This window comes from Neofelis nebulosa, chromosome 8 (genome assembly GCF_028018385.1).
Source record: "Neofelis nebulosa isolate mNeoNeb1 chromosome 8, mNeoNeb1.pri, whole genome shotgun sequence".
NCBI lineage: Eukaryota > Metazoa > Chordata > Mammalia > Carnivora > Felidae > Neofelis > Neofelis nebulosa.
Window position 1 is genome coordinate 71,780,937 of NC_080789.1, and position 26,157 is coordinate 71,807,093.

Sequence of the window (26,157 nt, forward strand, 5' to 3'; positions counted from 1 at the left end):
ATCAGCCCAGAGCCTGACGCGGGGCTCAAACTCACGGACCGCGAGATCGTGACCTGGCTGAAGTCGGACGCTTAACCGACTGCGCCACCCAGGCGCCCCTCTTTTTTTTTTTTTTTGAGAGAGGGCGTGAGTGACGGACAGAGAGAGAGAGGGAGAGAGAGAATCCCAGAGGGGCAGAGAGTGGGGGGTGGGGAGAAGTTGGGCTCACCCCAGGCGCGACCCGGGCTCACAAACCCGAGAGATCTTGACCGGTGCTGAAATCGGATGCTTAACTGACTGAGCCACCCAGGGGCGCCCAACAATTCATGTGTTTGAAGTGTGGTCAGCTCATGTATTGACGAATGATTGACGAATGATCTTGTTGAGTGTACCAAATTGATTGTGCCAGAAGTTTTAATTAAATTGAATACACTCAGATAAAAATCCTTTTATAGATGGAGCAGCTGGGTGGCTCAGTTGGATAAGCGACCAACTTCGGCTCAGGTCATGGTCTCACGGTTTGTGGGCCCAAGGCCTGCACTGGGCCCTGTGCTGACAGCTCAGAGCCTGGAGCCTGCTTCGGATTCTGTGTCTCCCTCTCTCTCTGCCTCTCTCCTGCTCGTTGTCTCTGTGTGTGTCTCTGTGTGTGTCTCTCTCTGTCTGTGTGTATGTCTCTCTCTGTCTCTGCGCACGTGTCTCTGTGCGCGTGTCTCTCTGTCAAAAATAAACATTAAAAAAATACAAAAAAACTTTTACAATGTATATATTCCCTATACCAACACTACCCACAATGCAATGTGTCCATTTAAGCTTTATAAAATCTTTATTTGTTGAGATTTTAATGTATGCTTTTTCTCTATACCAGAAATATAGATGCAAGCATTAAACTAGAATATATGTGCTGTTAGTTTTTTTCTTATTAAGTTTTATTTCTAAGACAAAACAACTCTCAGTATATCACGAATCCAAGACAAAAGAAAGAAATCAAGCGATGCATCCATGGCCTAATTATGGAATAAAAACTGCCAATAGTGACATGGTTCTACTGAATTTGCTACCCCATTGTAAAATTTATTCCTGAGTGTTGTTCCCAGTATCTGTATTCCATGCAAAACTCTGAAACAGTACTTAGCACACAGGATCGTGGTTGCTTATTTGCTTGGTTTCCTACAGTTCTTGAGAGAGAACCATCTTCTATGCCAGTGGCTGGGTATATATTATATACCAGTGGCTAACTCAATTAGCAGGGTTTTTTTTAATTGAGGAGCTCAAACTAACACACCCTTATATATACACATGTATATATAAGTGTGTATATAAGTCCATTATACACGTAAGTATATAATGCCATCCCAGTCACAAATGAGTTTTCCCATTGAAGGCATTGTCCCACCAGAAGTGTGTGTGGGTTCCTTTTTTAACAAGAAAAATTGCCAGCAATATCAAGGTGTGCAGGAGAACAGGAAGTCCCTTTGGGATTGCTGAGGGCAGTGTCCTTTTGAAGGAGATTTCTAATAGCTCTGACTGTGAGGAGTGGCCCCAGTGGAAAGCATGTGGTTGCCAGAAAGAAATGATGTATCAGGATTCTAGGTTTATGCAGTGGTAGCTGCTGGGAAACTTGAAGTAAAAGAGATGAGTGCCTAAAGCTGCACGCATAGAAGCTCATGCATGGGTAGGGCACCCTTTACCAGATGACCAAGGAAATGCAATCTTCCTTCACGGTAGTGGACAAGTACTATCTCTCGGGATATTTAGAAGAATAAAAAGCCCATGGCACTAGGAAAAGATACAATGGAGTGAGCCCTTTCAATAGTCCCTAGAATTTTTGACAAGAAGTAGGTAGCAAATTGGACTTTCTGCTAATATGATGTGTAAGGATCAAAGAAATTTACAAATAAAAGATCTGTGATTATGTTTGTAACTAAAGGTATGAAGCTATTCATATTGTGGATAAGTGTGTGTGTATTTAGCTACCAATAGTCAGAAATATATAAAAACTCTACTGCATGACTGAGAATTTCACCTGAAGAGAAGGGTAGTTGTAAAGCTGTCACATTTGTAAAAAAAACACTTTATGGATGGCTAAAATAGGGATTTTTTAAAATATTGGAGTCTTCCCTTCTATAAGAATTACTGACTCATCATTCAACCACTTGTTATTTATTTATTTATTTATTTATTTATTTATTTATTTATTTATTGTCAAAGCAGACAGTGTATTAGGGAGGAAGCCTGTAGTCTGCTGGGACTCTTCATTCCCTGGGACGGAAGGGAGTTAAGGAGTTTGTACTCCTCAATACATTTGACGTTCCAAGAAGTCTTATAACAAAAGAGGAAGCAATTAATCTATGAAAGTTTTTTTTTTTTTTTTATAAAAGGAAAAGCACTAATACTTTGAGGGGAAAGAAAAGTTGTCAGGATCAACAGTAAATGCTCTATGGATGAAAGGCACCTGCACAGCGACGGGGAGCAAATGGGGAGTATGGGGAACAGTGGTCAAAGAGGAGCACTCAGGTCACTGCCGGATCCCAGGAGCCTGGAGGGAGGGGTCTGAGGCAGGACAGGGGCAGCAAATACACTTGATACTCACCCCAAAGGAAGGAACTGGGGGGTACTGTCAACAGAATAGAACATTATCACAATGGGCAACTGTTGCCTAGGAACAGCCAAGGCAGACAGAGAGGTTTACATCCAGGAGTAAAACATTCTTGTGACTTGTCCCCATTTTCACTCTCCAATTCTGTCTTGTGAAAGGAGACCTAAGGGGGACCATGTTCAATAACAGGTTCCAAATAATTTCAGAGAAGATGAATTATTTACAAAAACGGAGTGCTTACTGGGGCGTATCCCTCTAAGCCACACAGTGGCAGTCCTAGGCACAGGGCATACACTCAGTCAAGAGCATTTGAATTGAACCAACAGATGACTAAATACTGAGTTACCTAATAAAATGAAGAATGAGCTAAGGTCAAATCCCAGCTCTGTCCACTATACGGACCATACACTTCCAAAATATTTTCATCCTTCACCCTCATGGTAAAAAAGTACTTGTTTTTGTCTTTCAACCAAAATTTAAGGCAGATAAAGATCAATGCTATGATTATTATATATCTGTTACCTTGCACAATGTTACAGTTACATAATAGCTATGCAATAAATACTTGAGTTTATTAAGATTAATAAATTGTTTATTCCTGTCTCCTAGTTTTGCCTCCGTTGCTGTGGGATGATGTAAAGTGACTCAAGTTTGATGTATTTGGAGTAATAGTGACTTGCAGGATTTATTTATTTTTTTGTCTGAAAATGTCTTTATGTTAGAAGCCTTCGTGGAAAAAAAAATCAGTTTCATTGAGCTGTAACTCATATACAATAAAATGAAACACTTAAAAAAATCTACATTTCAGTACATTTTGACAAATACATACAGGTATATAGCCAGTGCCACAGTCATGATATAAAGCATTTCTAGCACTGTAAAGTTCCATTATGCCCCTTGGTAGTTAACTCCTTCCCCCAGTTCTTGGCTCTGGAAACTCTTCTCTACTTCTGTCACTAGAATGTGATGTAAGTAAAATCATACAGTATATACTTCCATTTAGTACAATTCTCTTGAGATTTATTGTTGCATGTATCAGCAGTTCTTTATTGCTGACTATTTGATTTTATGGATATACCATGATTTGTTTATCCAAGAGTTGATAGACATTTTTCATTTTGGCTATTATGAGTAACCTGTTATAAACATTGGAGTTTATTTTAGTGTAAGCATAGGTTTTCATCTGTCTTTGACAAATACCTAGGAGTTGGATTAACAGGTCATATTGTAGGTGAATATCCAATGTTACAAGAAACTGCCAATCTGTTTTCCAAATGGACTATATACATACCGTTTTGTGTTTCCCCCAGCCATGTGTGAGAGTTCCTGGAATGCTTATCCTTGTCGGCATTTGGTATTGTCAGTCTTTTTCATTCCAGCTATTCTAGTGCACATGAAATTGTATCTCACATTGTATTTAATTTGCATTTTCCTAATAACTAAGAATACTAAGCATCTTTTCATATGTTTATTTGCCATTCATTTTGCCATTCATATATCTTTGGCAAAGTGTTCAAATGCAATTTTTGAATTGAGTTGCTTGCCTTTGTATTACTGAGTTTTGAGATTCTGTATGAATTCTGGAATAGGTCTTTTATTATATATTTTGAAAACATTTTCTTCCAGTTGGTGGCCTGTCTTTCATAATGTGCTATTTGAAGAGCAAAAGGTGTGAATTTTTATGAAGTTCTATTTATCAATTTTCTTCCTTATGTCTTATACTTTTTATAATCTAAGAAATTTTTGCCTACTCTAAAGTTAAGATTTCCTCATAATTTTTTCTAGAAACTTAATATTTTTAGTTTTTCCACTGAAACTTATGATCCATTTTAGTGTTTAGTATGTTGTTAGGTAAAGATAAAAACTTCCTCCTCCCCTTGTCTCTATCTCTACCTTTCTTCATTTATTCACATTGATATCCATTGTCTGTGCATCATTTGATGAAAGGACTATCCCTTCCTCATTACCTTAGAACATGTATTGAAAATTTATCAAATACTTGGGGATCTTTGTTCCAATTTGTACATCTATTCTCCTGCCAATCACATGTTATCTCAGTTACTAACTTTACAGTAAATATTGAACTCGGGAAGGATGCATTCTCCAACCTTGTTTTTCTTAAATTGTTTGGACTATTCCTCACACTTCACCATTTATTTTATTTATTTATTTTTTATTTTTTTCAATATATGAAGTTTATTGGCAAATTGGTTTCCATACAACACCCAGTGCTCATCCCAAAAGGTGCCCTCCTCAATACCCATCACCCACCCTCCCCTCCCTCCCACCCTCCATCTACCCTCAGTTCTCAGTTTTTAAGAGTCTCTTATGCTTTGGCTCTCTCCCACTCTAACGTCTTTTTTTTTTTTTTTTTTTTTTTTCCTTCCCTTCCCCCATGGGTTTCTGTTATGTTTCTCAGGATCCACATAAGAGTGAAACCATATGGTATCTGTCTTTCTCTGTATGGCTTATTTCACTTAGCATAACACTCTCCAGTTCCATCCACGTTGCTACAAAGGGCCATATTTCATTCTTTCTCATTGCCACGTAGTACTCCATTGTGTATATAAACCACAATTTCTTTTTTTTTTTTTTAATTTTTTTAAATGTTTATTTATTTTTGAGACAGAGAGAGACAGAGCATGAACGGGGGAGGGCCAGAGAGAGAGGGAGACACAGAATCCGAAGCAGGCTCCAGGCTCTGAGCTGCCAGCACAGAGCCCGACACGGGGCTCGAACTCACGGACCGTGAGATCATGACCTGAGTCGAAGTCGGACGCCCAACCGACTGAGCCACCCAGGTGCCCCAACCACAATTTCTTTATCCATTCATCAGTTGATGGACATTTAGGCTCTTTCCATAATTTGACTATTGTTGAGAGTGCTGTATAAACATTGGGGTACAAGTGACCCTATGCATCAGTACTCCTGTATTCGTTGGGTAAATTCCTAGCAGTGCTATTGCTGGGTCATAGGGTAGGTCTATTTTTAGTTTTTTGAGGAACCTCCACACTGCTTTCCAGAGCGGCTGCACCAATTTGCATTCCCACCAACAGTGCAAGAGGGTTCCCGTTTCTCCACATCCTCTCCAGCATCTATAGTCTCCTGATTTGTTCATTTTGGCTACTCTGACTGGCGTGAGGTGATATCTGAGTGTGGTTTTGATTTGTATTTCCCTGATGAGGAGTGACATTGAGCATCTTTTCATGTGCCTGTTGGCCATCCGGATGTCTTCTTTAGACAAGTGTCTATTCATGTTTTCTGCCCATTTCTTCACTGGGTTATTTGTTTTTCGGGTGTGGAGTTTAGTGAGCTCTTTATAGCTTTTGGATACTAGCCCTTTGTCTGATATGTCATTTGCAAATATCTTTTCCCATTCTGTTGGTTGCCTTTTAGTTTTGTTGGTTGTTTCCTTTGCTGTGCAGAAGTTTTTATCTTCATAAGGTCCCAGCAGTTCATTTTTGCTTTTAATTCCCTTGCCTTTGGGGATGTGTCAAGTAAGAAATTGCCACGCCTGAGGTCAGACAGGTCTTTTCCTGCTTTCTCCTCTAGGGTTTTGATGGTTTCCTGTCTCACATTCAGGTCCTTTATCCATTTTGAGTTTATTTTTGTGAATGGTGTGAGAAAGTGGTCTAGTTTCAATCTTCTGCATGTTGCTGTCCAGTTCTCCCAGCACCATTTGTTAAAGAGACTGTCTTTTTTCCATTGGATGTTCTTTCCTGCTTTGTCAAAGATTAGTTGGCCATCCTTTTGTGGGTCTAGTTCTGGGGTTTCTATTCCATTCCATTGGTCTATGTGTCTTTTTGTGCCAATACCATGCTGTCTTGATGATTACAGCTTTGTAGTAGAGGCTAAAGTCTGGGATTGTGATGCCTCCTGCTTTGGTCTTCTTCAAAATTACTTTGGCTATTCGGGGCCTTTTGTGGTTCCATATGAATTTTAGGATTGCTTGTTCTAGTTTCGAGAAGATTGCTGGTGCAATTTTGATTGGGATTGCATTGAATGTGTAGATAGCTTTGGGTAGTATTGACATTTTGACAATATTTATTCTTCCAATCCATGAGCATGGAATGTTTTTCCATTTCTTTATATATTCTTCAATTTCCTTCATAAGCTTTCTATAGTTTTCAGCATACAGATCTTTTACATCTTTGGTCAGATTTATTCCGAGGTATTTTATGCTTCTTGGTGCAATTGTGAATGGGATCAGTTTCTTTATTTGTCTTTCTGTTGCTTCATTGTTAGTGTATAAGAATGCAAGTGATTTCTGTACATTGATTTTGTATCCTGCAACTTTGCTAAATTCATGTATCAGTTCTAGCAGACTTCTGGTGGAGTCTATCGGATTTTCTATGTATAATATTATGTCATCTGCAAAAAGTGAAAGCTTAACTTCATCTTTGCCAATTTTGATGCCTTTGATTTCCTTTTGTTGTCTGATTGGTGATGCTAGCACTTCCAGCACTATGTTAAACAACAGCGGTGAGAGTGGAAATCCCTGTCGTGTTCCTGATCTCAGGGAAAAAGCTCTCAGTTTTTCCCCATTGAGGATGATGTTAGCTGTGGGCTTTTCATAAACGGCTTTTATGATGTTCAATATGTTCCTTCTATCCCGACTTTGTCGAGGGTTTTTATTAAGAAATATTGCTGAATTTTGTCAAAGGCCTTTTCTGCATCGATTGACAGGATCATATGGTTCTTATCTTTTCTTTTATTAATGTGATGTATCACATGGATTTGCGAATGTTGAACCAGCCCTGCATCCCAGGGATGAATCCCACTTGATCATGGTGAATAATTCTTTTTATATGCTGTTGAATTCGATTTGCTAGTATCTTATTGAGAATTTTTGTATCCATATTCATCAGGGATATTGGCCTGTAGTTCTCTTTTTTTTGCTGGGTCTCTGTCTGGTTTAGGAATCAAAGTAATACTGGCTTCATAGAATGAGTCTGGAAGTTTTCCTTCCCTTTCTATTTCTTGGAATAGCTTGAGAAGGATAGGTATTATCTGTGCTTTAAACATCTCGTAGAACTCCCCTGGGAAGCCATCTGGTCCTGGACTCTTATTTGTTGGGAGTTTTTTGATGACTGATTCAATTTCTTCGCTGGTTATGGGTCTGTTCAAGCTTTCTATTTCCTCCTGATTGAGTTTTGGAAGCGTGTGGGTGTTTAGGAGTTTGTCCATTTCTTCCAAGTTGTCCAGTTTGTTGGCATATAATTTTTCATAGTATTCCCTGATAATTTCTTGTACTCTGAGGGATTGGTTGTAATAATTCCATTTTCATCATGATTTTATCTATTTGGGTCATCTCCCTTTTCTTTTTGAGAAGCCTGGCTAGAGGTTTATCAATTTTGTTTATTTTGTCAAAAAAATAACCAACTCTTGGTTTCGTTGATCTGCTCTACAGTTTTTTTTAGATTCTATATTGTTTATTTCTGCTCTGATCTTTATTATTTCTCTTCTGCTGGATTTAGGCTGTCTTTGCTGTTTTGCTTCTATTTCCTTTAGGTGTGCTGTTAGATTTTGTATTTGGGATTTTTCTTGTTTCTTGAGATAGGCCTGGATTGCAATGTATTTTCCTCTCAGGACTGCCTTCGCTTCATCCCAAAGCGTTTGGATTGTTGTATTTTCATATTCATTTGTTTCCATATGTTTTTTAATTTCTTCTCTAATTGCCTGGTTGACCCATTCATTCTTTAGCAGGGTGTTCTTTAACCTCCGTGCTTTTGAAGGTTTTCCAGACTTTTTCCTGTGGTTGATTTCAAGCTTCATAGCATTGTGGTCTGAAAGTATGCATGGTATGATTTCAATTCTTGTATACTTATGAAGGGCTGTTTTGTGACCTAGTATGTGATCTATCTTGGAGAAGGTTCCATGTGCTCTCGAGAAGAAAGCATAGTCTGTTGCTTTGGGATGCAGAGTTCTAAATATATCTGTCAAGTCCATCTGATCCAATGTGTCATTCAGGGCCCTTGTTTCTTTATTGACCATGTGTCTAGATGATCTATCCATTTCTGTAAGTGGGGTGTTAAAGTCCCCTGCAATGACCACATTCTTATCAATAAGGTTGCTTACGTTTGTGAGTAATTGTTTTATATATCTGGGGGCTCCGGTATTCGGCGCATAGACATTTATAATTGTTAGCTCTTCCTGATGGATAGACCCCGTGATTATTATATAATGCCCTTCTTCATCTTTTGTTACAGCTTTTAATTTAAAGTCTAGTTTGTCTGATATAAGTATGGCTATTCCAGCTTTGTTTTGACTTCCAGTGGCATGATAAATAGTTCTCCATCCCCTCACTCTCAATCTGAAGGTGTCCTCAGGTCTAAAATGAGTCTCTTGTAGACAGCAAATAGATGGGTCTTGTTTTTTTTATCCATTCTGATACCCTATGTCTTTTGGTTGGCGCATTTAGTCCATTTACATTCAGTCTTACTATAGACAGATATGGGTTTAGAGTCATTGTGATGTCTGTAGGTTTCATGCTTGTAGCGATGTCTCTGGTACTTTGTCTCACAGGATCCCCCTTAGGATCTCTTGTAGGGCTGGTTTAGGGGTGACAAATTCCTTCAGTTTTTGTTTGTTTGGGAAGACCTTTATCTCTCCTTCTATTCTAAATGACAGACTTGCTGGATAAAGGATTCTCGGCTGCATATTTTTTCTGTTCATCACATGGAAGATGTCCTGCCATTCCTTTCTGGCCTGCCAAGTTTCAGTAGAGAGATCGGTCATGAGTCTTATAGGTCTCCCTTTATATGTTAGAGCACGTTTATCTCTAGCTGCTTTCAGAATTTTCTCTTTATCCTTATATTTTGCCAGTTTCACTATGATATGTTGTGCAGAAGATTGATTCAAGTTCCGTCTGAAGGGAGTTCTCTGTGCCTCTTGGATTTCAATGCCTTTTTCCTTCCCCATATCCGGGAAGTTCTCAGCTATTATTTCTTCAAATACCCCTTCAGCACCTTTCCCTCTCTCTTCCTCCTCTGGAATACCAATTATGCGTATATTATTTCTCTTTAGTGCATCACTTAGTTCTCTAATTTTCCCCTCATACCACTGGATTTTTTTTATCTCTCTTTTTCTCAGCTTCTTCTTTTTCCATAATTTTATCTTCTAGTTCACCTATTCTCTCCTCTGCCTTTTTAATCCGAGCCATAGTTGTCTCCATTTTATTTTGCAACTCGTTGATAGCATTTTTTAGCTCCTCCTGGGTGTTCGTTAGTCCCTTGATCTCTGTAGCAAGAGATTCTCTGCTGTCCTTTATACTGTTTTCAAGCCCAGCGATTAATTTTATGACTATTATTCTAAATTCACTTTCTGTTATATTGTTTAAATCATTTTTGATCAGTTCGTTAGCTGTTGTTATTTCCTGGACGTTTTTCTGAGAGGAATTCTTCCGTTTCGTCATTTTGGATAGTCCTTGGAGTGGTGCGGGACTGCAGGGCACTTTCCCTGTGCTGTCTTGAATAACTTGCATTGGTGGGCGGGGCTGCAGTCAGACCTGATGTCTGCCCCCAGCCCACCGCTGGGGCCACAGTCAGACTGGTGTGTGCCTTCTCTTCCCCTCTCCTAGGGGCGGGATTCACTGTGGGGTGGCGTGGCCCGTTTGGGCTACTTGCACACTGCCAGGCTTGTGGTGCTGGGGCTGTGGCGTATTAGCTGGGGTGGATCGGCAGGGTGCAGAGGGGCAGGAGGGGCAGGCTCAGTTCGCTTTTCCATCAGAGATCCACTTCTGGAGGGGCCCTGCGGCACCCAGAGGGAGTCAGACCCGCCGGAGGGATGGATCCGTAGAAGCACAGCATTGGGTGTTTGCGTGGTGCAAGCAAGTTCCCTGGCAGGAACTGGTTCCCTTTGGTATTTTGGCTGGGGGATGGGCGAGGGAGATGGCGCTGGTGAGCGCCTTTGTTCCCCGCCAAGCTGAGCTCTGTTGTCAGTCAGGGGCTCAGCAACTCTCCCTCCCGTTGTCCTCCAGCCCTCCCGTTCTCTGAGCAGAGCTGTTAGCTTATAACCTTCCAGGTGTCCAGTCCCGCTTGCCCCTCCGCTTTTGCCAGCCAGACTCCGGGGCTCTGCTTGGCCGGTGGGCTGCCCCTCTGCCCCGGCTCCCTCCCGCCAGTCTGTGCAGGGCGCACCGCCTCTCGGCCCTTCCTACCCTCTTCCGTGGGCCTCTTGTCTGCGCTTGGCTCCGGAGACTCCGTTCTGCTAGTCTTCTGGCGGTTTTCTGGGTTATTTAGGCAGGTGTAGGTGGAATCTAAGTGATCAGCAGGACGCGCGGTGAGCCCAGAGTCCTCCTACCCCGCCATCTTCCCGGGATCCTTCACCCATTTATTGTAGATGGAACTTTCTGGGAGTTTGGTTGGAATTGCTTTGAAATTATAGATCAAGAGAGATAATTGACTTCATAATTATATTCTATGAACTTGCTAGACTCTCATTTCTAGTTTCTTTGTGAGTTCCTTAGGATTTTACACATAGATGATTATATCGTTTATGAATAAAAATAGTTTTACTTCTACCTTCCCAATCCATCTAAGGATGAAAGCCAACTTCCTTGTTTTACAGTAGAAAATCATTTAAATATGTTTCTTTAGGTTTATATTGAATGGCCTTTATCAGGTTGAGGAAGTTCCCTTGTATTCCTGGTTTACTATTTTTTATGATGAATGACTGTTAAGTTTTTACAAATGATTTTCTGTATCTACTGAGAAAACATGCTTTTCCCCTCTAGTTTGTTAATATGGTAAATTTCATTGATTTATTATCAAATGATACAACTACCTTGTATGTCTGAGATGAATCCTACTTAGTGATGGTATATTATCTGATAAAACTTATTTTTCTGGATTCCATTTGCTAAATTGTCGTAAATGCAAAATTCTTAGGTTTACAAATTAGTCTGCAGCTTTTTTTTAAAATTTCTTTTACTTTATTTTATTTTTTTATGTAGCTTTTTTTTCTTGTAATGTCTTTGGTTTTGGTATTTGAGTATTTCTGGCCTCATAGAATGAGTAGGGCAGTGTTCCCTCTTATAGTTTCATATAGAATCTTTTGAAGATAATAAATTCTATTAGTAATATAGTTTTAGAAATTAAGGATACAAAGTGAGATTGGAATTCTGTGTCTTATAATACTTTACAATATAAACACTAAAGTTTCATATAAAAGATATGTCATAATGTAAAATTACAGATAAGGATCAAAGTTAATAAAACATGTTATCTAGATTTTTGTTATGCATTCTACAGAAATGAATTGTAAATCAAAACAACCTAGAAGGTAAGATTCCTTTGTAAATAATTTAATAACAGCATTTTGAAACCACACCCTATATTACATCATCCAAATATAGTAATGAGTAGGGTGTGGTGAGGGAAATAAAAATCTATTGAATTTTTCATTTTATATAGGATAAAGTTAAGCTAAACCTTTCATTTCTTGATTTCAATTTTATGGATACAAGGTTAATGTTTAAGGAATGTTTTACAGTACTTAAATTCTATTACTAATAGAATTAAAAGGAGTTTACATAACTACCATATTTCTGCAGAGTTTAAAAGAAAATAAGTCCCTATGTTTATACATGTATGTATATACATGTGAATCCATCACATATTGTTAGTAAAAAATAAAAAGTTCAAGATGAGAACTACAATTTTAAACATGGAATTTATGAAAGAAAACAGTTGTCAGTTTTACTCCTCAATGTAATAATAATCATGGTTATTTTAAAAAGTTTCTTAAGCAGAAAATCTAAAGACAAAGTGCCAGAGAATTTAAACAACAACCAGAACAACAAAAGGATTCTCAAGAATTATCCAGCAAAAACAAAAAGAAAAAATAAGTGTTGGAGTTAAAACCTGAGGCAAAAAATTAAGTGGGACCAGAAACATGTCAATAAAATATTACATGCATGTAAATGAAGAAAGAGAAAGGACATATATTATTAGAACAAATAACCTAATTGCAGGATAAAGCAAAACAAAACAAAAACAAACAAACAAAAAACCTTGGACCTTGGAAAAAAATTTAGCCAAACATAATGGTTTGAGTGACATTACAAACCTATTTCTGCTCTTAACAAGTAAAACTGGCATAAACATAAATAAGTATAGAAGTAAGTTATAAGTAGTGAAGTTAAAGGTGTCGATAAATGGATATATAACATACCAGCAATCATAGACTATGACTTAAAATATTGTAAACTTTTCATTAAAAAATGGTATATGAAAGGCCATGTATCCTTTACTCATCTTCAATTGTTAACTCCTAGACTGTATCACTTCATCCCACTCTGCATTATTGTAAAGCAAATCCAAGAGCTCATACCATTCCAACTATTGAAATTTACTTTCTAATCTTTAAAACATAACTTTAATAATATTACACTTAAAACTTAACAATTATTCCTAAACCTGATCAAATATATTTTCAGTGATTATGATTATTTGAACATTTACTTGGTCAAATCAGGATGATGGCACATCTAAAAGAAAATAACCGCTATCTTCAGAAAATCAGCTTTACACTCAAACTCCCGGGAAAAATTGTAGAAGAAAGTACATCAAAATGCTAAAATATTTATTTCTATGTGGTGGAATAAAAGCTTTTAAAATTATCTTTTTATACCATGTGAAAATTTTCTAAACTTTCTAATACCCAAGAGAACATTGCAGTCATTCATTATCATAAATAAACTAATGATGCACTTGTTAAATGAAATCCCTTTTAATCTGGTTAAGAATGGTAACCAAGTTATTAACTGTTGCTGTATGTTTTCTTATTAACCTGTGAAATATTTGTCTACATGTAAAATACAAATAACAACAGAAGAGAGTATCAATAAGAAAACACTCCTTTTCACTATTTTGTCTCTACATAGAATTTTAAGGCATACTTCCATTAGCCATAATGTTCATTAAGGTTCAAAAAGCAACCCTTCCTCAACCAAGTGCATTGTATTTTCAGATTCAGTTTAAAGCAGAGTCCAGGAACCATTTAAGTTAGGTTAGTAAAAAGTATGTATATTTGTATTACTTTGCTATTTATATCCAAGAAGCTCATTTCAGGAAATAGTCTAGATACTCAGTGGTATGTTTGAACCATAGGTCTGTTTCATGTCTTGTCCCTGCTGATTTGATGTTCCTGCATGAAACTAACTGTGCTTAAACTCCTCTATTTATTTTTCTGTTCCTGAGTTCTGTCTGAGGCTTCCTAAGATATTGTTACAAGGATCTTCTTTGTGGACTGTCTACAGGTGTCTCTTATTTCTGTGGTATTAAAAGGCAAAGTGATCTAGCTTGGCGTAGAGCAGAAATTCAAATGTGTAGGCTCTGACCTTTTTCCTCTTCCTCCTTATGCATGCCCTTCTCCCATCCCCCCCATACACCTACACCTTGTTCGTTCTCTAAGAGTCTCTGATGAATCCAAGGATCTAAGGACATTTCATTTTCTATTGGGCTCAAAGTTCAGGCTGAGGAAAAATACTTCGGAGAGGAAAAAGAAGGATGTATCCCACATATTCCAAACCCTTTTCTACATACCTAATTCCCTCACAATACTACTGTGTTGTTAGCAACCTAATTTGTTGTTTTTTCCGAGGTGTTTACAAATTTAAAAGTTGAAGTTTCCTTGCAAAGAAGGCCTATTCAATGAAACTTCAGTTCTAGAATTTGAGATCAGTCACAAATAAGTTGGGGAAGGAGGATAGGGCTGAATTGGTGTACTTGGGGCCAGGAGGAGGGGAAATTTGCATGGCCTTCCTTAAATCAGGCAAGGTCATTAGTAGCCAATTCTTTTGCATCTGGGTAGGGAAATATTTTGCTAGTGGACCCTCTGGAACACTACTCTTTATTTCCAGTACTTTTACTCACCCAAGGGCACATACCTGGTATATGGCAAGGGTTTTGATCAAAGAAGGGGTGTTCTAAGGAGAAGCCATGCTCATTCTTTCTTGAGAGATTGGTACATAATTAATTTTTTTAAGTGTTTATTTTTGAGACAAAGTGTGACTGGGGGAGGGGAAAAGAGAGAGAGGGAGACACCGAATCCAAAGCAGGCTCCAGGCTCTGAGCTGTCAGCACAGAGCCTGACGTGGGGCCAAACTCACAAACTGTGAGATTATGACCTGAGCCGAAGTTGGATGCTCAACTGACTGAGCCACTCAGGTGCTCCAGTGCCTAATTAACTTATTCAATGTTTTACTAGTCATCTTCTGGTGCATTCCATTCGGGGTTGTGTCGATGTCCAAAATGAGGTTAAAGTTTGGTCAGGTTGTTCCAGTCCCATTCTCCTGCCACCTTCCTTTTGATTTTTCAGTATATTCCTATACCATAGTTTATTTTTATGTTCCAGTGATTTTAAACCTCAGAAAATAGTGTGAACATGAAACAAAGGTCTTCGGTTGGACAGATTGTAAATATTTCCAATAAAAAATGAGATGGTTTCATGTTTTCAGTTCAAGTTAGATGTAGGCTGTGTAATAAATATATAATAACTTGGAACATATAACATCTTTGCTTATACAATCAAGCTCTGGAGTTTGATGTATAGAAAAACACAGTTAGATCTTAGCTGAGCAAAGCCTTTATGTCAACTTGTTTCTAGAATAGGATTCCCTCCAGTCTGTGAACCCTGAGGGTCTGAATCTCACTCTCAGACTCTAAAGAGAGAGATGTGGTGAGAGAAGGAAGTTAGCTCCACTGGAACAGTTACCTCAACTATTTGTCTCTGACTGCTACTTAACACATGCTTAACCAAGACCTTTGAAACCTACTACCTCAGACCATTGAAACAGCAATTAGCATTGCTAGCTTCATATGGAAAATAAAAAATGCTAGTTCATAACTCCAGCTGTCAACCCACTTTTCCCTTGAGTTTCAGTTAAAATGTCCATGGATGAATACATTAAAGACAAAAACTGGCATCAATCTCAAGAAGTAAAGAAAAAATGATGTGTCAAAAGTCCAGGTGAAATTGACAGTAATTATATCCTTTTTGCAACCCACGAATGTGCCCAACCTTCATGATCCTGAGTAGAAAAGACAGCCCCAGAAGGCAGCATTACTCTTTGACATATCCACAGTCTGCCTGGGAGAACTTAGGTCACACAGACCTTAATTTGGGTCGTTTTGTGGATTTTTATCTTTATATAAAATGCTGTGAGATTCTGTTGAAGGGTTTTAAGCAAGAGAGTTATTTACACTTTTCAATAATCACAAGGGCTGCAGTGGAGAGAGTGGCTTTTAAAACCTAAAGAATGTGTTCAAGACCAGTAGTAGATGGGGGAGGACAATAGTATTGGAGATGGACAAATGGAGAGCTTTCGGATGTAATCTAGGAGGTAAAATGGAGAACCCATGTAGATTGACTGACTGCAAGTGGTGGCAGAATAGGGGAAGTAAAAGAAAATGATTAACCTATGTTTATATAAAAGCTGTAACACAATGATTTAATCCAATTTAAAAACAATTTACTTTCCTATTTAAAAACAACAAAAATAGAAAAAAAAATTAAAGCCAGGAATAGAAGGAATCTTCCTCCTAATGATAGTATTAGTCTTAAAATAATAGCCAACCTCATGATATAGTTTCATAAAACATAGTTTAATACACTATAGTTTCAATTCTAAGATGCCTATTTCAGAATTTAATGTTTCTGAAATCAGGTGTGTCCTACAATTACCGGAAAACTTTAACAACTTACTAGCCATCAATCAGATGACTGTCATGTGCTATCTTAACTGTATAGAACAAATCTGTCTTTCAGGAGAATTTTTCAGTCTCTCTTATCTTTTTTCCAGTTTAGAGATAAAATCCCCTGTCTAAAGTTAAATAAATTTTCCTCCCGTAGTCTCCCAACACTATCTTCTTCTCATCATATTTTAATTTTTATGTACAATAAAGTTGGGTAGACATAGATTCAAATTCCACATTTCCTTCTTACTAGTTAACATCACCTTGATCAGATAGTATAACCTACCAGAATTTTAATTTCACCACCTTAAAATGGAGATTGGTGGACTTTTATATTCTAGAGTTGTTTTGGTGTTTAGAAGGATGCATTTGTAAAACATCTTACAGTACAAGTAATGAACTATAGCTGCTCACTAATGGTAGTTATTATTTCACCACGATGCCCCTCTATCATCATGTGCTGCAAAGAAGGGAATGGTGTTAAATCCTATGAAAGCCAACTTAATATGTACCAAACTCTACTCATCCTATAACTACCTCAACATTTTTCAATGACCACTTCATTTCCTAGTTGCCTTATTCTAGTTACCACTGTGGACTTGCCATCATTCTTTGATTTCCCCCATCCCACTAGAATTCTAACATCTGCTCTGTTGCTAAGCCTTACTGCCACTATCTCCAAAGTATTGCTTACATTGGTCTCTGCATTTCCATTTTTATTTATTTTTATTTAAGTTATCACCTCTTTAACCATCAGGAACTTTAAATCATTGCAGTAGCCACTTTACAAGTTACCTACTTTTATCCCTATCCCTTGCCAGCATCTGTCCTTCCACTTGCGGCCATATTGCTATTTGCTGTCTCAAAAGTTTTCAAAGTTTCCCAATAAATAGTCAAAAGTCACTACTTAAGCTCTTCCATGTCCTGTGTATATCCAACTGGTATGAATTGATTTCCCATTATTCTCCTACAAAGACTTCAGAGCCCAACAACATTAGTCTACCAGCTGCTTCAAAAACACTTCTGAATTTTCTTGAGTCTTAACTCCTATTTTGCTTTTGCTTAGAGATCTCTTCTCATGATCGAAATACTATTTCTTTCTCAAGGTTTAGCTAAAATGTCTGTTCTTCCATGATTTTTCCTTAATTTAGCCCATTTGACCAACAGAATAAAAAGTCTGCTTTCCTCTGAAACTTCATAGCACTTTAAGCCTCAGATGTACCCCTTAACCTAGAGGGATTTGCATGATAACTTAGCAATCCATATAATAGCTTTCCAATCCACGGTTATCCCAAAACCTACAAGTGTTCTGTGAAGCTAATCATTTTGTGCTTGCTCAAAAAGATACTCTTTAGGTAAATTTTCACCATTTATTTGGAGAACAGTATGAATGTTGCATGAAGAATGGACAGAAGTAAGCCACCACCATTCAAACTAAAGATTCAGCCATGAATTTTTGATAGGACTCAAATCATAAGTCACTCTATAAACCAAACCTGATACACTTATAAAAATCACTTTAATAGGAATCTATTATATAAGCATGTCCCATGATGGTGTTCCTTACCCTATACCCAAACTGTCCTGTCAAGAATCCCTGCTACTACATATACTTCTCTGTGTAAAGATTCTGGTATACACATTTTCTTTATTTTATTAAATGTTTGAGTCCCCAATGATGTTTTAGTACCCTATGTACTTGTGTTTTAAGCAAGTACCTTATTTCTATATTTTGATCTCTGGGAAACTTTCAGGTGCTGAAAAAACACAAAAACGATCCCAACTTTTTGAAGCAAAAGAAATTATGTCATAAGTAATTGCATGTTTTTAGTTGATACCTATTTGGGAGGAAAATATTAAGATGTTCACTGAACTCCTAAGATATCTGATAATAGGGGCACATGGGTGGCTCAGTCGGTTAAGTGTCGGACCCTTGATTTCGGCTCAGGTCATGATCTCCCAGTTCGTGGGATTGAGCCCCGCATCAGGATCTGCACTGACAGTGTGGAGCCTGCTTGGGATTCTTTCTCTCCTTCTTTCTCTGCCTCTCCTCTGCTTGTGTGCACACAAAATAAACATACAAAATATATCTGTCTCTCTCAAAATAAACATTACCAAAAAAAAAGTATCTGATGCTAAAGAGTGATGGAAGGGAAAACCAATTTAACTCTGAATACCAGATTATTGCTTCCCTTAACAAGGGGTAGCCCAACCTTGACGTATCTTTCTTTTCTCATTGGTGACAACCATTTTAGTTTTATGTTACTGTGATATCTAAGTTTCTGGACATGAACTATGAATAATGTCAATGTTACATACAAACGATAAACTATTCTGAAGGATTTTGAACATGCACACATACAAATTTTAATTGGTATACTGCCGTATTTGTAGTGCAATACAAGGATGAAAACGGTTGAAATGAATGATTCTCTCATCTCCCTTTCTGATAGCCCCTTTTTCAAAGCACTAGTATTACCCATTTAGAGGGTGGATTGATGCCAATGCTCAGAGCACTACTTCTTCAGCACACCAGATGGTACTAAAAATTCAAAATATTTCCTACAACAACTGTATCTTTGACAACAAAATTAATACCAGCTGAAATAACACTGCTATGTGAAGGGCATAATGATCAGTCTCTTTAGTCTAATATTACTAGCCATATTCTAGGGGATAACGAGAAACAAAAAAAACCCAAAACTTGGTGTGATCAACTCTTGCTACATGTCGATCAGGTGTTATCAGGTGTTTCTCTCCAAAACCAGAAGTGTAACCCCTAGTACATTTATCATGGCACAGCTGCTTCTCTCAGAATGTGAATTACACCTTCCCCTGGAGCAACGATTAATCCATTAACACATTTTCACCACTAAGTTTTCCCAAAGAGCGTCATATTTTTAATGTCTGTCTTTATTTATTTGAGGAAATAAATCTTTTAAGAAGGATAGGACTAGAAATTAATGTAAAAATTCCTTAGGTTGAAATAGTATCATCTTTTTCATTATAAGACTTAACAGATCTTATGAAGAAATGAGGACTTAAAACCTGGTTTAAAATAGAAGTATATAACTTGAACCTAACAGTTTAATGAAACTTTATATCTGATTGGTGTATATCTACAAAAATATTAAACAGGTATGAGTTTGAAAGTCAGATGGTAAGGATGATGAGTATAGTCTAAGTGCAAGGGTAATTAACTTATAGTGTTAAACACCTTACATGGAGATAGAATAATAGTAATGACAATATAATTTTTGTTCACTTAGGTGAGTTAAATAACACACTAGGTAGATGTTCTATATGGCTGTAAGAAAATAATGCAAAATTCTAAGCTCTACAAATAATAAGTGAATACTATTAGCTCTTCAGGAGAAGTTTTGTTTCAACAGAAGACTAATTATTAGGTTATCAGTCTGCCCTTAAGAGTTTAAAATATGTTTGTCTCACCTGAAATCAAACATACTGTTGTGGTGGAATAGATTATTTTTAAACTAACTCCTATCCAATGGAATCTAACGAGAGGAAATTTGCTGAGGACCTCACATAAAGTATAGTTTAGGAAAGATTTCATTTGTACTTTTGTCATTAAAAATCAGATAAGTCAGATTTCCTCAGATATATTTTGAATGAAAATTTAAAAAAGCAATCAGTAAAATATTCTTGATACGGGGAGTGAAGATAGCCAACTTCAATCATAATATCAAGATCTCTTATTCAGCACTGTTGATTCAGCTGGGTAACTCTTTGTTGTCAGGGAGAGAATAGCTGCCCTGTGCATTTTTGGATATTTAGCAGCATCCCTGGTTTTTTCCCACTGGATGCAGTTAACATCCTCCAATTGTGACAACCAAAAATATCCCCAGGCTTTAGCGAATATCTCCTAGGTACAAAATCTTCCTCAATTAAAAACCACAGCTCTAGACTAATACATTTCAATCATTAAGTATGGATTTTATTTAAGTGGATCAAAAAATTACAATACCACCAAACTAGAAACTCCTTGAGGGTGTGGACTGTCTTCTTACCATGACTTCCTAGTATAGCTCTTGTTAAAAAAAAAAAAAAGGGGGGGGGCAATTAATTAAAGGAGACAAATTATAAATGGGGCTGAAAAAGAACTGCAAAGAATAGTAATTTGTATCAGTAAATACCTGGAGCCTATTTGTGAAAATGAATTAAAAGTGTGCTGGACAAATAAGAGAAAACATTTTTTTGGTTCAGGGTGAGTTCACACATACATGAGAACTTATCAGAAATTCCATGTACTATTTTAAACATGTAAAAGCAGTTGTAATTTGTTGGTTGACAAAACTGTGACCAGATAAAGATGACAATAGAAAGCACAGGAATTGGTCTCCCCACCTTGACAAAAATCTGACTGGCAGAACCTGTGTGATGTAACTATTTTGGAACTTTGGAGTCTGTTGAAAGCTTTCAACTTCCAAGGGAAGACTTGGATGGCAAGTTGTAGTTAGTTTTGGTCAGTTTTGACTCTTAGCACTGTGGCAGCTACCCATCAGCCACATGGCTGGCAGCTGTGCACATGTCCTGGAGTAGATTGCATATAGTGTCTGGGATCCAACAAGGGTAAAAAGGATCCCATCCTCCAAATAGGGAGCTATGCTCTGACTGACGTTTGCTGCCTCTGATCACAGAGGTGTAGACAAAGAGGCATCAATTATTGTTACACCACCTCTTCCAGCTGAAGTGACTACCTGGGGACTTAAAAGGCCAGCACTCTTTTTCTTTCCCTCTATTTTTTACTTTTGTCCCTTTCAAGAGCCAGATATAAAGAATTAGAACATTCCAAAATAACTGCATGTATAAGGAAAATTCAAAAGTGACCATACATACTCTGGGGAAGGCTCAGAAAAGACTTGAAGAGACCTTAAGTTTATACCTCCAGCTGGTCCTTGGTGTGGAGATTCCCTGCAACAACAATAAAAAAAACAAAAACAATAACCAACAAACCCTGGGGAAAGGAGAGAATCTAATTTCCAAGGATACCAAATTATTACATTCAGATGTCCAGTGGTCAACAAAAAATCACAAGGCATACATAAAAACAGGAACAAAAACTCACTCAAAAGGGAAAAAATCAACAGTAACTCTCCCTGAAAAAGACTTAATGGCAGATATACTAGAAAAAGACTATTAAAAATATTTAAATACATGAAAAAAACTAAAGAGATATAGAGAAAATCGAAATAATGTGTGAACAAAATAGAAATATCAAAGAGGCAGAAACCTAAAAAAAATTCTGAAAAGCTTAAAAGTACAATAACTGAAATAAAAGAATTTGCTACAGGGATTCAAAGACAGATTTGATCAGATAAAAGAATCCATCAGCTTGAAAATAGGACAGTGGAAATTATCAAGACTGAGAAACAGAAAAAAGATTGAGAAAAGCCAACAGAGCCTAAGGGACCTGTGGGACAAATTAGTCCAAAAATGCATTGTGAGAGTCCCACAAAGAGAAGAGGGCAAGAAGGGCACAGAGAATATTTGGAGAAATAATGGATGAAAACTCCCCAAATTTGATGAAAGACATGAATACCAACATCCAAGAAGGTCAATGAACTCCAAGATGAGCTAAGACACCCACATCATGACACGTAATCATATTTCAAAAGCCGAATACAAAGAACCTTAAAAGCAGCAGGACAGGTGAGTCATTACATATAAACTATCCAACAAATTATCAGCGGATTTCTCGTCAGAAACTTTGGAGAACAGCCGATAGTAGGACAACATATTCAAAATGCTAAAAACAAAACAAAAAAAACAGGCTATTAGCCAAGAATCCTAAACCTAGCAAAACTGTCCTTCAAAAGTGAACAAGAAATTAAGACCTTCTCAGATGGACAAAAGCTGAGGGAGTTCAAGACCCCCTGACCTTCCCTGCAAGAAATGCTGTAGGGATTCCTGCAAAGTGAAATGAAAGGACATGAGACAAGGACTCAAAACTGTAAGGAGAATACAGATTTTAATAAAGGCAAATATACATTGGCAATTATAAAAGCTAATATTATTGTAACTTTGGTTTTTATTTCCTAATGTAGTTCTTAATTGAAGATCCTGATGCATTTTTTAAACTTTTTTTCTAACGTTGATTATTTTTGAGAGAGAAAAAGTGTGAGTGGGGGAGGGGCAGAGAGAGGGAGACACAGAATCTGAAGCAGGCTCCAGGCTCTGAGCAGTTCTGAGCACAGAGCCTGACACAGAGCTCAAACTCAGGGACAGCAAGATCATGAACTGAGCCAAAGTCCTACGCTCAACCTACTGAACCACCCAGGCACCCCCATCTGGATACATTTTTTAAAATTATTACTTTATGTAATGGGGTGCACCATGTATAATGATGTAATTTTGTGACCTAAACAACCAAAAGAGGTGGGATGGAGCTACTGAGAAGCAGACTTCTTATATATTACTGAAGTTAAGTTGGTAAAAATTCAAATTAGAGTATCCTAACTTTAGGATGTTCAATGAAGTCCCCATGGTAACCACAAAGAAAATAGCTATAGAATATACACCAAAAGAAATGAGAAAAAATTAAAACATCTACTACAAAAAAATCCACTATCCACAAAAGACAATATTGTGAGAAATGAAGGACAAAACTATAAAGCATATAAAAAAACAGCACGATGACAGTGCAGACATTTTCCATATATATAATTTATATCCATATAAATGGATTAACTTCCCCAATCAAAACACAGAAATTGGCAGAATGTATAAAAACACATGATACAGGGTGTCTGGGTGGCTCAGTCAGTTGAGAATCCGACTTAGGTCATGATCTCTCAGTTCATGACTTCAAGCTCCATGTCAGGCTCTGTGCTTGACAGCTCAGAGCCTGGAGCCTGCTTTAGATTCTCCCTCTCCCTCTCCCTCTCCCTCTCCCTCTCCCTCTCCCTCTCCGCCCTTCCCACACTCATGCTCTCTCTCTCAAAAATAAAACATTTAAAAATTAAAACACAAAAACCCACATGATCCAACTATATGCTGTCTACAAGAGATTCACTAGAGAACCAAGTGTTATGTAGGTACCGGTGGCTCACAGTACTAGGCCTTCAAGCTGTGCTCACAGTCTGTTAAAGAAAAAAAAAATGGTGTCATGCTAGATCTGACCTGTAGATTTTAGTTTGCCTGTAGATAGTTCCCCTAATCGATATGACTAGAGAATGTAAAAACGTCCCTTTTAAAGTTAAGAAGTTGCTACTAAGAAAGTCATACAACCAGTGAGTTTCTTTGCATTTTGGAAGCAAGGTATATTGCACTGAGGTATAAATATAACCTATTTACATTTGGCCTAAAAAGCCAGTTTGACTGGGCCCATAGAAAAAGTGCTCCAGTTGGTTCAGGCTTTAATGAATGGAGTTCTGTCACTCACCCGACCTAGTAATTTCAGTGGTTCTCCGTATCTGTCCGATTAAAAGACCATGTGAAACACTTGGCATGAACTAGGAGAAAAATTGTAGTGGAGGGCCCAGGATTTCAGAGCACAGCCTTAAATTCTGTGGCAACCATTTACTTTTGAACAGTGTTAATCTGGCAAACGTTGAACACTAAGTGGACATGCAATCTAAGGCTCCCAACATTAACTGAATGCTCTATGATCTACATGGACATAAACTCATTCTAAGCAGTACTTCACCAACAAGTAAAAGTGAGGAGGGAAAAAAAGACTAGATCTGAATCGGTCCTGTAGAAACAAATAAGTTGCATAAACCAGTTACTTACTACTTCTTGCCTTCCTATATATGCTGCCTTGCCGGTTCTTATTCAGCTTATTCACTTAAGATTTCATGGAGGTATTCTCCATGATGAAACAACTGAGAAGGAATAATTAATTTCACTTTTTGTAAATGTACCTTCATGATATTCTGACACCAGTGGGAAATGGCCCATGGATGCATTAGAGCCCATGGAATTGTGACCATAATAGATTATGAAGAAGGGATATTTGGCTAGTGTTAAAAAAAAAAAAAAAAAAAAAAGTAAAATATCTTTTTTTTTTCTTCTTTCTTTTTTTAAAGTCTTAATTTAAATTCCAGTTAGTAACATACAGTATAATATTAGTTTCAGGCTTATAATTTAGTGATTTAACATTTCCATATCTGGTTTCCCATCACCTATTTAACCCATTCCCCTGCCCACCCCCACTCTGGTAACCATCATTTTTCTTTTTCAGACAAAGGAGAGATGATGGTCTAAATCAAGCATACATACAAATCTTAAGTTTGGGACTCCTGAATTTTTAGGAAGAAATATAGAGGTAAAACTCCTAGAATATGTCCCATGTGAGTGTCCACCAAAATGCCCACACTTATTGACAAGTTCTATAGATGTCCGTCAGTCTTATTTCTCAGTCTGTGCCAATGGGTTCATGGCAGAGTAGCAGAAATTCTGAGTTGAACGACGTCAGGCATAGCAGTGTGGACTAAGTAAGTAGAACTCCTTCTCTTGCTCTGGACCTAATCAAAAGTGATAGCCTTTCAGGTCAAAGATAAAGTATTGTATTTATACCTCCATGTAATAGACTTTGCCTCCAAATGCAAAGAAACTCCTCTATTATTTTGTCTCCTAGTAGAAGAGGGTCTTGATGAAAAGGGTCATGTTCTTAAGGGTAAATTATTTGCATGGACTCCACAAAATGACTTGGTTTCACTAAGACTGACTCAGCTACTGCCATCGCTGACTTTTCCCTTCGCAAGCAGTACAACCTACCAGGAGTTTCCGTGTTCTCAGGGCAACTAGCTAGTTACCTGATGGCTGGTTGATTAAAATGGAATGCTTTCTTCATGGGTGGAAGCATTTATTCCAATTTGTTCTCCTTTGAAGATACTTATTCTAAATATGAGTTTGTTTCCAGCACTATTATCAGTGGACTCCTTAATGCTTTATATACCATTATCATATTTCATACTACATGTATTCTCCTCATTTTATAATTAAAGATTCAAGGCCTAGAGCAGATGCCCGTAAATCTGCTGTTCTTACAAAGACTCCATTTCCTATAAGCATCTGGCCTTATGAAATGGCTGAATGCTTTGTGAAAGACTCCTGTATTTCACCATCTGGGAACAATGCTTTGTGAGGTTGGGATGCTGTCCGGCAGGCAACGGTATATGTTCTAAACCAATGACCAATATAATTATACTATTTCTTTTGTAGACATGATCTAGGAGTCAGAGAATAAAAAGGTGGACACGGGGAATTTCTCCTATCAACCCACTCGCAAAATATTTTTTGTTTTCTGTTCCCAAGATTCTTGGCTCTATTGTTTTCCTTTTAACCAAATGGCATACCATGTTTCTACTGAATTGGAAAATAAAACTGCCAGCTATCATTTGGGGATTTTTCACACCATTGGCTGAATAAACAAAAGCAGATTTGGGATGTTGGTTGGGTAATTGATCCTTACTATTAGGGAAAGATGGGATTGCTGCTATTTAGTGAGGATGAAGAGGGCTATGAGTGGACACAGGAAATCTTTGTGGATGCTTCCTTTTATTGCTATGTCTGCTAATAAATTTTGAAGAATAAATAGTACAAGAGGGTTAGATCCCAGCCAACTGAAATGTACATCAGAATTAAAGGAACTTAGAATGTAAAGTAGACAAGCGAACTCATATATGCAGCTAAGACCCCTGACAAACTGTGGAAATAAAGATTACTGCCTCTGTGTTTACATGTGTATGTTTATATGTATACATATATGCAGATGTATCTATGTATTCATGTGCCTGGCTGTGCACTTAAGTTTATGCACAACATATATGTGTATGTGTGCATATGCATACCTTCATATTTTTTTCCTGTGTCATTATTGTATAAAGGTACATATTGGGATAGTGATTAACTTCATAATTTTTT